The following is a 12,623-nucleotide window of genomic DNA, read 5'->3' as shown; positions in this document are numbered from 1 at the left end:
TTATCCCGGGATGCCTGGGTGGCTCAGTTGGTTAAGTGTCTGACTCTTGATGTCAGTTCAGGTCTTGATCTCAGGGTTGTGAGTTCAAGCCCCACGTTGGGCTCCATGCTGGGTGTGGAGCTTACTTAAAAAAAAAAAAAAATTATCCTGAGAAGTGGAGGTGTTTATGGAGGACTTCAACTTTCTACAACGTTATATACTTCTCTAATATCCAGATTGTTTTAAAAATAGTTACTATGAGCATGCACTATTTCTGTGATTAGAGAAATTAATAATAAAAATAGATCTTAAAAGCATTTTAAGGAGATTCCTTTTTTGCTCATCCATCTCTAATCAAAAGAAACCATATGTAGATTCACAAAAACCAAGTCTCAAGTTAAGCTTCACTTTTTCCAGAAAATCTATTCAACCTTCTACTTTCAATTTTATCCCTCCCAAGAAATTTTCTAAGTTATAATGAGTTCATAGTTGAAGGTCAACAAACTGCATTTATCCTATCTTTGGCAAAGATCACTTCTTTAGAAGAAATTAAGAAATCAACTAGCTGAGCCATCCTCAAGAGAAGTCTATCCTCAAACTACACCCTTGAGGCTATAGATTCTCTTACACTTTGTCTATCCTGTGCATGACATGAAGTTCTATGTACTATAAATCAACAAGTATTTTTTTAAATTTTATTATGTTATGTTAATCACCATACATTACATCATTAGTTTTTGATGTACTGTTCCATGATTCATTGTTTGCATATAACACCCAGTACTCCATTCAATATGTGCCCTCTTTAACACCCATCACCAGGCTAACCCATCCCCCCACCCTCTCCCCTCTAGAACTCTCAGTTTGTTTCTCAGAGTCCATAGTCTCTCATGGTTCTTCTCTCCTTCCGATTTCCCCCTCTTCATTTTTCCCTTCCTACTTTTTTTTTTTTTAACATATAATGTATTACTTGTTTCAGAAGTACAGGTCTGTGATTCAACAGTCTTATACAATTCACAGCACTCACCACAGCACATACCCTCCCCAATGTCTATCACCCAGCCACCCCATCCCTCCCACCCTCCCCACTCCAGCAACCCTCAGTTTGTTTCCTGAGATTAAGAATTCCTCATATCAGTGAGATCATATGATACATGTCTTTCTCTGATTGACTTATTTCGCTTAGCATAATACCCTCTAGTTCCATCCACGTTGTTGCAAATGGCAAGATTTCGGGGCTTTTTTGATGGCTGCATAATATTCCATTGTGTGTGTGTGTGTGTGTGTGTGTATACCACATCTTCTTTATCCATTCATCTGTTGATGACATCTGGGGATATGTGCGCCCTAATGTTTATAGCAGCAATGTCCACAGTAGCCAAACTATGGAAATAGTCAACAAATATTTTTGATGGTGATAAGGAAAATGATGATGATGATAATAATTAAAATATCAGAAAACCTATAAATATTATTATCTTTACTATTTCACCTTTTGTGGGATAGGTTCCTCAGATGCTCAGTGAGTTTGTTATCCATGACTTCTGGATACATCTGGAAAATTAACCCTTGTTTAGTTCAATAGCAAGTAACTTTTAAATTGTACTTGGACCAGGTTGTGGTAATTTGAGAAGGAGGAGGTGGATGAGTGAAAAGTTTACTTATTACTAAGAGTCTTTGTGTTATATTTTAGCAGTGCTACTGAGGAATGTTTAATTTAGTTGATGCTGAGCTGTACTTGGTCCAGGAAAGGCAGTATCCAACATTTATCCATGCTAACTATATAAAGGACTAGTTCAGCATTTTGTATTTGTGTATGCATTCAGACCTAGAAAAATATGAATAAATTCCCAGAAGGTGGGTACAATTCTCACTCACCAGTATATTATCATCTGCACATTCTGCTCTTGCTATGAAGCTCTGGGTGGTAACAAAGATGTCCTTAACATTCCACTCAGCTTGACTAGATTTTAGACAGGTTTTTTTCCTGACTACAGGCCCTTGGCATTTACTTTACAACACTTAAAATCGCCAATTCTTTTCCTGCCACTTTGAAAACTAGAAAAATTATCTCACAGCCTTTTGCCAGTTTTACAACCTAGGGAATGTCTTTCTCTAGGACCTGGGAAGCATCTCTTTGAAAGGTAATCATGCAGAATGAGAGTGTCCCTATCTCCTAATTCTCCATGGGAAAGTAGGAGCCAACTACCTAAGTACTTAACAAGTCTAGCTACCTTATGCCAATTAACAAATACAGATGGGCTAAGTTACATTGACCAACACTCCACTGCTTCAATGTCCTCCAGTACTTTTCCACTGGCTCACCCCAGGGCTTAAAAACACTCCCACCCATTGTTTCAGTGGATTAAGTTCAATCTCTCCTCCTATTGCAGTAGTTTTGAATAAAGTCTTCCCTGCCTGTTTAACTCTGTCCAGTGCAATCTGTCATTGACAACTAAGAAATTCATATCTCTCTTAGAGAAAGTTGCTGCTCACTTTGCTGACAATCCTGATTGTGCTGACTTCCTCCTATAAGAAAACACTGCTTGATTTACACAATGCCTCTGTTGGGTCTTCCCGTCAATCCATACCCTATGACATTTGTTGGTAATATTTTCAGAAAAAAATGTAATGCAGGAAAAGCAACATTCAGGAAAAGTCCAGTATGTTTAAATCAACCTGTATATTTTCTATAACACATGTAAAAGAGCTATGAATTTGCTTGTACTTAAAAATGTGATTCATTAAAAATGTGAAACTCATGTTTCAGACATTTCTAAAACTCCTAAAAAGCCAATCTAAGCTAAAAATATACCATTAAGGCTTTAAAAAAGTAAATTTCAAGTGATAATGTGCCTTGTGCTTCTCAAAATGTATTCCATAGAAGAGCAGTTCCATGAAAATAAATTTTCCAATCAAATAAATTCGAAGTATGTTAGAGGAAAACATCTTCATGGCTTGAGAAAAATTGCCAACATCCTCTTACAAAGCATGGCCTTGACAGAGGCTTCCTCTGCTGGCAGCTTTCCTAAAGTGCAGATTCCAGTCTTGGGTGAGTGGTTGGTTTGCTCACTGGCTCATTTGTTTTGTTACTTTATTTGCTATTTTATTCATGGTGTCACTGTGTCTCTTTAAATGGTACAATCTAAAAAATCTAGAAACCTGTAGTTTAGAAGTGACAGCAAACAGCATGTTGCATCATATTCTAAGTACCTGTGACACAGGATGTACTTTAATCTCATTCTTTAATTTGCTAATTATATTACTAATGTACAGTAGCCCCTACAAAGAATATAGAAGCATGTGGCTATGCTAAAAGAGTGTGGATATCATCAGCAGAGGCTTACACAAAATAAAAAGACATTATCTGGACACGGTTTCTGAAGATAACTATGTTAGAAGCAAGGTTCTCTTTTCCAGAGTGAAAGTAGAAGGTCACAGATAATCTTCCAAGACAAACAGATCAACCCTAGGAACCACCTGGGGGTAAATAGTCCTTTAGCTTTACCAAGGACTATGTTGAACAAGAAACAATAAGAAACATCTTCACATGGCTTCCTGAACAAATGCCTCAACTTTGTCAGATAGCTTCCAAAACAGTCCTGGAGAACATGTGGATATTTTACTGTTTTTCTTCTTGTTTCCTCCACTTTAAGTTAGTGTTGGGCATCTCTTAGGAACAGTACTCATTACTGATTGATCGATTTTATTTCTTCACGGAATTATACATGTAGAAAGGGAAAGATTGGGGCGCCTGGGTGGCTCAATTGGTTAAGCGACTGCCTTCGGCTCAGGTCATGATCCTGGAGTCCCTGGATCGAGTCCCGCATCGGGTTCCCTGCTTGGCAGGGAGTCTGCTTCGCCCTCTGACCCTATCCCCTCTTATGTGTTCTTTCTCTCTCATTCTCTCTCTCTCAAATAAATAAAATCTTTAAAAAAAAAAAAAAAGAAAGGGAAAGATTTGTCACTTTTAAATCTAACTACAATGTGAGGAAGTAGTATTCCGTGTAGAGAAAGAACTGCTCCTTCTTTTAACACTCTTGATTTTGCAAAGATAGAATTGAGAGCTAATCTGTATCCTGGGATGTGAGCAAAGAAAGGGAACGATAACTTTAAATAATAAGATACCAGAAACATCAAAATTTTCTGCTAGTAGTCTGCAATAGAGAAAGGGTGGGCACCCGGAGATGGGTTAGCTAAACTTCCAGTCGCATCTAATCTGTGTATGTTCTCTAGTGAGTTTTTGAGCCCCAGGCAATAGAGGAGTCCCCAGTATAACTGACTGGGAATGCTGATAGTCTATAACCCACACATGCTTAGAACACAGATACCTGCAAACAAGAATTGGAGAGCCAGCAATGGTAAGGGATGGAGGGAGAGGAGCTCTTTTACTTTTATGAAGAAGTGACCTATTATTGCTTAAAGCCAGCAGCAAAGGGACCCACAGAGCGTGTCCTTCCCACAGATGTGGATCTGCTGTCAGCTTAGCCTTGGGTCTCAAACCTTAAACAGAAAATAAATACTAAGTATCTACTATGTGCCAAGAATAATGCTAGTTGTTCAGAGCCATAAAAACTTCAACTCTATAAGGTGAAGATGAAAATGCTTATTTGATACATGAAGAATTTAAAGATGAGCAATATTCCTTAATTTGCCTGAGGATATCCAGCCAGCAAGTACCAAAGTCAGGATTCAAACACAAATGTGTCTGATCCTGATATCTTATTCTAGCCAGGAGAATATGCAAGTAAGTTGTAGTAAACAAGGTCCTTCGAAGTGGTGGTTAGTGCTGTGAAGGAAGTAAGCTAAGTAGTGTGTCGGAAGGCAATGGGGAGTGCTTCCTTGGGCATTGGAGTGTTCCAGAAAAGGCCTCTCTGAGAAGAAGACATGTAAGCCAAGTGCTAAAGATTGAAAAGGAAACAGTCAGGCGAACATCTAGAGATTAAGGATTTGGGAAGATGGAAAAGCAAAGGCAAAAGTTCTGACAAGTTTGTGGAAAACAGAAAGGAGTCCAAAGTGGCAAGGACAATTTAATGAACTACAGGAACACTGGTACCAGATGAAATTAAAAAAAAAAAAAAAAACTAAATTATTTTAAAACTTTCTCTAATTTAAAAAATTTGAATATTTAAAAAGATTGTATAGACCATAGTAACAAGTTTATACTTCACTGAAAATTCAATGAGAAGCCGCTGAGGATTTTTAAGCAGGGCAAGACAGTATCAACATGTTCTCTAGTAGCCTCGTGGAGAGAGAACTGTAGAGGGATCAGAGTGGCAGCAGTGGGTTGTGAAAAAGCTATTGCAGTAGTCCATGCACAGATAAGGAAGGGTAAGAGCCCTACCCCAGGAGGCAGGGGTAAGAGCCAAGAGATTAGTTTGGCAATTATCACAGCAATTCATGTTAGAGATAATGGTGTCTTAAGCTAGATCAGTAGTTCTTACCTGGCTACAATAGTGCCCCCACCAGGATGCACTTAGCAACATCCAGAGACATTTTTGTTTCACAACTGGAGGGATGCTACTGACATCTAGTGGGTAGGGGCCAAGGATGCCGCTAAACACCCTACAATGCACAAGGTTGTCTCCCTGCAAAAAAAGAATTATCTAATCCATGATGCCAACGGTGTCAAGGTTGTAAAACCTAGAACTAGATGAGACTTGGGGGGAAGAACAGGACCGGAGAAAAATCAAGAGGTTTGGAATATATTTTTGAAGTAGTACTGATGGTACATGACAAAGTGGGTTAAATAAAGTATAAATCCTAGGTGTTTGACCTGGAAAACTGGGTAGGTAATGGTGCCATTTACCAAGATGGCAATGATTTGAAAAAAGATTAGTTTGGAAGGAATACAGAGTACAATCAAGTAGTCAGTTTGAACCATATTATGTTCAAGATAATTATTAGATATCCAGATAAAGATCTCAAGTAGGCCATTGGGTATAGGGATTTGAACTCATGGGAAAAATCTAGGCAAAAATATAGAATTGAGAGTTATCAGCATTTGAATTGTATTCAAAGACATAGAAATGAGTGAGATCACATGAGGAGGGAGATGGGAGAATAAATGAAAAGGGAAGCAAAGGGAAGACAGTGAAAAAGAAGGTGAGGGAAGAATGCTTAGCACTATACCTGGAAGCACTCTAGCTTTTCTAAAGACAATAAAGAAAACTAGAAGGAACAATCAGGGAGATAAGAGAAAAAATAGGAGAGTGGTGTCATGGAAGTCAAGAGAGGAAAGGAAAGTATTTCAAGAAAGAGGCAGTGGTTAATGATTCAAATGCCACCAAAAGACTGAATAAGATGAAAGCACTGGCAGCATGGGGGTCACCAGAGACCCAAAGAGAGCAGTTTCCGTGGAGTGTGGGAATGGAAGCCATTGTGAAATGAGTAATGGGAGGTGAAGAAACAGAGACAATGCAAACAACTCCTGAGAAAGAGAGGCAAAAAATAAGGCAATAGCTGGATGGAGATGTAGAGTCAAGAGAGTTGTGTTGTGTTTCTTAACGTGGACTGTGTTGGTATCCTGATAGAAATAATCCAAGAGGGGCACCTGGGTGGCTCAGTCATTAAGCTTCTGTCTTCGGCTCAGGTCACAATCCCAGGGTCCTAGGATCAACCCCCACATCGGGCTCCCTGCTCAATGGGAAGCCTCAGCGGGAAGTCTCCCTCCCCCACTCCCCCGCTTGTGTTCCCTCTCTCGCTGTGTCTCTGTCTGTCAAATAAATAAAATCTTAAAGAAAGAAAGAAAGAAGAAAGAAAGAAAGAAAGAAAGAGAGAGAGAGAGAGAGAGAGAGAGAGAGAGAGAAAGAAAGAAAGAAAGAAAGAAAGAAAGAAAGAAAGAAAGAAAGAAAGAAAGAAAGAAAGGATCCAAGAAAAAGAGATGGGAAGATAACTGGAAAAGGGAAGTCCTTAAGAAAGTTTTAAAAAAAAAATGGGATCCGGAACAAAAGTAGAGGAGTTGTCCATTAGCAGGAGTCCAAAAAGAAAATGAGTCCAGGTGCAGTTATGTTATGAAAATAAGAGAGTTCCCCTAAAATGGCCTTTATTTTCTCCATGTTGTTTCAGTTAAGGAAGGTGAGGAGTGGGGAAGGGGAAGAGATCAGAGGTGGGAGAATCCCAAATAAGTATCCCTAGCTAGTTCCATACTTGCCCTAAAGCCATGACTGTCCTCATCACCAAGGCTAAGTGTCCGCAGTAATGCAGGCACCCAGTGGAAACAACTGAACCACACCACTGAAACCAAGATGCCAACAGTTACTGGACATGATCACACAAGAGAACAATGCTCCAGACCACTGGTCTCTTGTCAGCATGCTCACTCACACTCCAAAAAATTATGTTATGTGTTCTCCAGCCTAAAATCTCAGTCTCTTTCCCTGACCCCGAACTCTTAGTAAATGAACTTGCCTACTATTTATTTGACAGACAGAGCAAAAAGAATTCATCTAATTGAATCCTTCAATTTACTGCCACCATATCTACAAATATACCTGGGTCTTTTTCCATATTCTTCTCCTTTATTTCTGTTACAGTGACCTAGTCAAAGACCAATCCCTCCATTTCTGCTCCAAATACAAAAACATCCTGCCTTCCCAGAGCCTTTATCCTTTTTTTCTTCATCAGTTCAAGTGGAAGTTTTCAAGGGCTGAGTTGTCTATAGACATCATACCTCCCTATGTCCACCTCTTTACCTCCCACTCCTCAGTATACTCCAGTTCAGCTTTCACCCCATGACTCCAATTCCTCAGTTCACCATTGACCTACTTACTTATTGCTAATTTAAATGGACATATTTCAGTCATTGCTGTTCTTGACCTCTTAGCAACTCTCCACACTTTGATCACTTTGTCACTCTTGCAAAACTCTCCTACTTTGCCTTGTGTAAAACCACCCTCTCCAGGTTTTTCTTCTGAGATGCTGCTCTTTCTCAATCTCTTGTATTCTACCTCCATCCACACTTCAAGATGTTGGCCTGTGGCATGACTGAATCTTAGACCTCATCTTTCTCATTTTACATCAGAGACAGCAAATTGAGAATCTATCAGCTCAATCTTCACTGTCTAGCACAGTGTCTGAAAAATAGTAAATACCCAACAGGTATTTTTAAATAATTAGTTATAAGACTAGAACTCATTTGGGCTTAGGGTAAGGGGATAAGGACACATAGTGAAACTAGCCACTAAAACAAGCCCCATGACAAGAGATTCCTTCCCATCCCCACATTGATAGGTTCTCAAACCGATTAACATAAACTACTTAGACTGAACAATTGATCAAGAAGCTAACAATTGATATTTCAGCACCTCCTTGACATCTGGTGATTTAAAAATGCAATTAAAAAGTTATTTGGAGTATTTAATCAAGAAAATCCTACAAAACTAAATTATATAGACAGATGAGAGCTAGCTTAGACCTCCAAGTAAAATGAGGGTCAAATAAAAAACACTGCCAACAGTTTATTTACTTTTTCTCCTCTAAGATTTAATGATAGTTTTTTATGGTTACCCTTCTCTCTGATCAATCCCATGACAATCAGCAAAGGAAAGCTAGAACCAAGCATAGAGCATAATCTGATTCATCTGAGTTTGGTCCAAATTCAACTCAATACAAGTCTGATCAAATCAAAGGTTTTTTCCCCCAAATCAGCTCATGAGAAGAAAATAGCTCCATCCTAAACTCATTCAGAAATAGTTGGTCAGTCAAGACTTGGCTCTATACAAATTTGTTGGAGACCAGCTAATCAACATTGAAAATTCATCCCCAGACAGCTATTCATTCAAGATCTAATTCTTCACAAGCTCATCTGAAATCAACTTGTCAGAAAAGACCTTCCTATCAAAAGTTCATACAAAGGCAGCTGTTTAGCCCAGACCTAGATCAACACAAATTCATCTAAAACAAGCTGACCTGCAAAGAATTCTCTTGCCCAAAGAAGTTACTCAGCAAGGAGCTACCTCAAACAAACTCATCTGAAACAAGTTAATATACAAAGAGCTGTGCCTTCCAAAACTCATCCTAAAAACAGCTGCCTCTAAACAAAACTCAACTAAAACTAACTTAGCAGGAAAACATTTCCCTGTCCATAGCTGGTCCAAAAACAGCTGTTTAGTTAAGACCTGCATGTACACAAAACTACTGAAGAATAACTAATGAGCAAAGAGCCAACCCATCTAAAATGCACCCAAAAGCAGTTGTTTCATCAGGCGTAGCCTTTCCTTATTGTCATCTAAGAACAGCTATTAAGCAGAGAATTGTCTTGTCCAAGGTTCTTCTTACACCAGCTATTTAATCAGGCACTTGCTCTACAAAAACTCATACAAAACCCTGTAGTCAATCAAAATCTCATCTACCAAAATATTTTCTAAAATCTGTTATTCATAAAAAAACTCATAAATTTCAATCTTGTCCAAAGTTATCTCAAAAAACATCTGATATCACCAAACTCCATCCAAATCCACAAATCAACAAGAGACTTGGACAAACTCAACATTATCAAAATGAAATTTTCCCTTCTGTGATCTATCCAAGTTCACATCCAGATATAATATTTTCATTTTCAACTCTCACCCTAAAACACAAACCACTACTATAACTTTCATTGCCCCTGCTACCACTACTTCTGAAACAACTTCTACCATCACCACCACATGTGCAACTCAGCTCCAACTATAATTCCCACACTAACATCTGCTATAAACATAAAGCAAACCACCCCATCCTACAACAGCCCAGAAGCTGGCACCAATGACAATTACTTTGAAACAAAACATCTCTCTGTAATGGCACCCAACCCTACACTGACTCTGCATCTAACTTTGAAATACAGAATCTCCATATGGCATCACAGAATCATATACTAACCCCCCATTTGACTTTGAAACTATGTATTTCCCCAATTACTTTGACAAAACTGAAAGTAACTACCCAATTGGCAGTATCGTATGGACTCTGAAACTACATAGATGTCCAACACCGTCCCAGAACCTTATCTAAACCATCATACCATCTAAACACTGAAATTATGACTTAATCCATTACACTAGTACTGTGTCTCTTATCCCTCCCCTCAACATCCCAATTTGTTGCCATTTGCAGGACAGTCTTTTCCATTTTAGAAAATCATCTACAATCAAGCTTATTTTTTTTTTAGTCCATAAGTACATACTTTTAATGTTAAGTTGAAATTATTTTGCATAAACAGAGTACAATGTTACCACAATCTATTGAGCTCAACTTTATAGACTATAGAAATTTGATATAGCATATCCAACATTTATAATGACATTACATACTGAACTTTATTACCTCTGACAAGGGCAACCTACTCTGCCAAGAAGTCTGGACCTATTTTTCCGTTGCCAAATCTGAACAGAACTTCAAAAGATTAGTAAAAACTTATATAGTTATATTCTATTTAGCAGAATTTTAAGTATACTTAATTTAGTGGCTGTCCTTCTGGCATTCACAAAACTATTCCATTAAAAAGTGGCTCTTCTGCAGATTTCCACATATATGCCCTAATTTCCTCTGGGATAGTACAAACTGGTCAACATTTTTAAAGAATTTTATAAATTGACAAAGTCAAGCAAGTGTTAATTCAATTCAACTCATATTAATTGTTCTACCACGTGCAAGATACTTCGCTGGATGTTAAAGTGACAAGATCTAACTTGAAATCTAATACCTCAGAACATAAGCACAAATAGCAATAGCATCACCCAAAGTAGAATAAAATAAATAAGTCACAAATTCCCAGAAGTTTTCAGAAAAGGAAAAGGCTGACTCCAAATTAGGGGAAGAAAGAGAGACTTAATGGAGATTATAGCATAAAGAAGGATCTTTAAGGATGAATAGGACATCAACAGCAGAGATGAAAAGTGAGACCCCAGACAGAGGGAATACGAGGAAAAACTGCAGAGAAACAAGATGAAAATGCACTAAGGCTGTGTTCTGACCTCTAGTGCACACTTCCACTTCACCTGTACATTGGACAATGATCAGATACACGCTGTATTTCCCACAAAAATTCAAGCAGGGATTCTGTCTTAATCACTTTTGTGTCCTAGCATCTAGTACAATGCTTGGCCCAGTACAATTTAGGTTTATGTTTAATAGGTATCATTGAAATTGCCATGCATCAAGGAATGCTGACTACTGTTTCCACTTATTATTTGATTTATTCAGTCAAGCTATCAATATAGTTAATAACTATCACGTGTCTTGAATCCTTTTAACTCTGTGGCTGAATTTTCAAGTGGTGGAAGGAGAGAGAGGTTTCCAGTTTGTCTTATTCTTTCATTGCCAAGCAGTGTCTTAGATTGGGATTCACAAAGAGAACCTTGGGTCTGGGTAATTCCAGGTATTCTCACATCCATTGGGTGTGATGGAGTTGGGAAGATAGTACATTGCTTGACTAGAGAAAACCTAGAAAGTTCAAGGATCACATAAATCACTAAACCTTTCCACAAAGATTCCTCTAAACCAGAGATTCTTGGGGCACCTCAGTGGCTCGGTTGGTTAAGTGCCTGACTCTTGATTTCAGGTCAGGTCATGATCTCAGGGTCATGTGATCAAGCCCTGCATTGGGCTCCATGCTGGACATGGAGGCTGCTTAAGATTCTCTCTCTCCCTCTCCCTTTGCCCCTCCCCCTGCCCTGCTCATGCTCTCTCTCTCTCTCTCTCTTAAAAAAATAATAATAAAATAAAAAATAAACCAGAGACTCTTAACCTGAGCTATCAGGAGACCCATGAAACCTCTAAAGTTTTCTGATACACGTTGTGTTCATGAGCAAAGTGCACTTTTCTGAGAAGATGGTGTATAGATTCAATCAGATTATCAAAGAGGTCCATAACCCAAAGAAATAAAACTAAAACCAATTAGAAAGATCAAGAAATGTCTAGACCTACAAGTCCAAAAGATGTCATCTCAGCTCATAAAACACTTTAATGAATCCTGATATCCTAAGTTGTTTTAGAAAAATAAATGACCTCATTGTTTTTGCTGATGTCTCTGTTTTATAATGATTTAGGAATTTTTTTCCTTTTATAGTACATATTTCTTGACACTCAACTCCATAATTATATTATTGTAAGTTATCTGCTTTCAGACTTAAAATTTCTTGTCTAAGAAATTACTCAGCCTTCTGAATTTCCCATGTTTATTTTGGTCAAATCTCACTGACTGCTCAGTTTTCCAGCTAGGGCGTGTCCCATTCCCACTTGGGGTTGGAGGCATGTTTGCAAAAGGAACTGGATGCACTGTCAGTTCCCTGAATCACCTGATGCCCAGTCAACGGTGATTCAGTTCCAATGAGCTGTTCAGTAGCCCTGTATTCTAGGCTAGAGATAGAGCATGAGTCTCCTCATCTAATTCCAGAAACAACAGTGCCATAAAATTCAACTCTGCCTCCACCAAAGAGAAAAACAAAAAAAAATTAAGGAAGCCCCACCTCCTGCACATTCACTGAAAATAATGCCCAGGGAAAGTGCATTCCCTAACGTCACGTGGGCTGCTTGAATATTTAATGTTTCTACACAATAAGGCTGCTTGAATATTTAATGTTTCCCCCCACCAAAATGTAAACTCGAGAGTAGGGATTTTTGCCACTTCCATTCACTTTTATTTCCAAGGTCTGAAACAA

Source organism: Mirounga leonina, unplaced genomic scaffold, assembly GCF_011800145.1.
Source record: "Mirounga leonina isolate KUSES-001 unplaced genomic scaffold, KU_Mleo_1.0 Mir_129, whole genome shotgun sequence".
In the NCBI taxonomy this organism is placed as follows: domain Eukaryota; kingdom Metazoa; phylum Chordata; class Mammalia; order Carnivora; family Phocidae; genus Mirounga; species Mirounga leonina.
The sequence above is the reverse complement of the archived record's forward strand: the minus strand, read 5'-3'. Positions refer to the sequence as shown.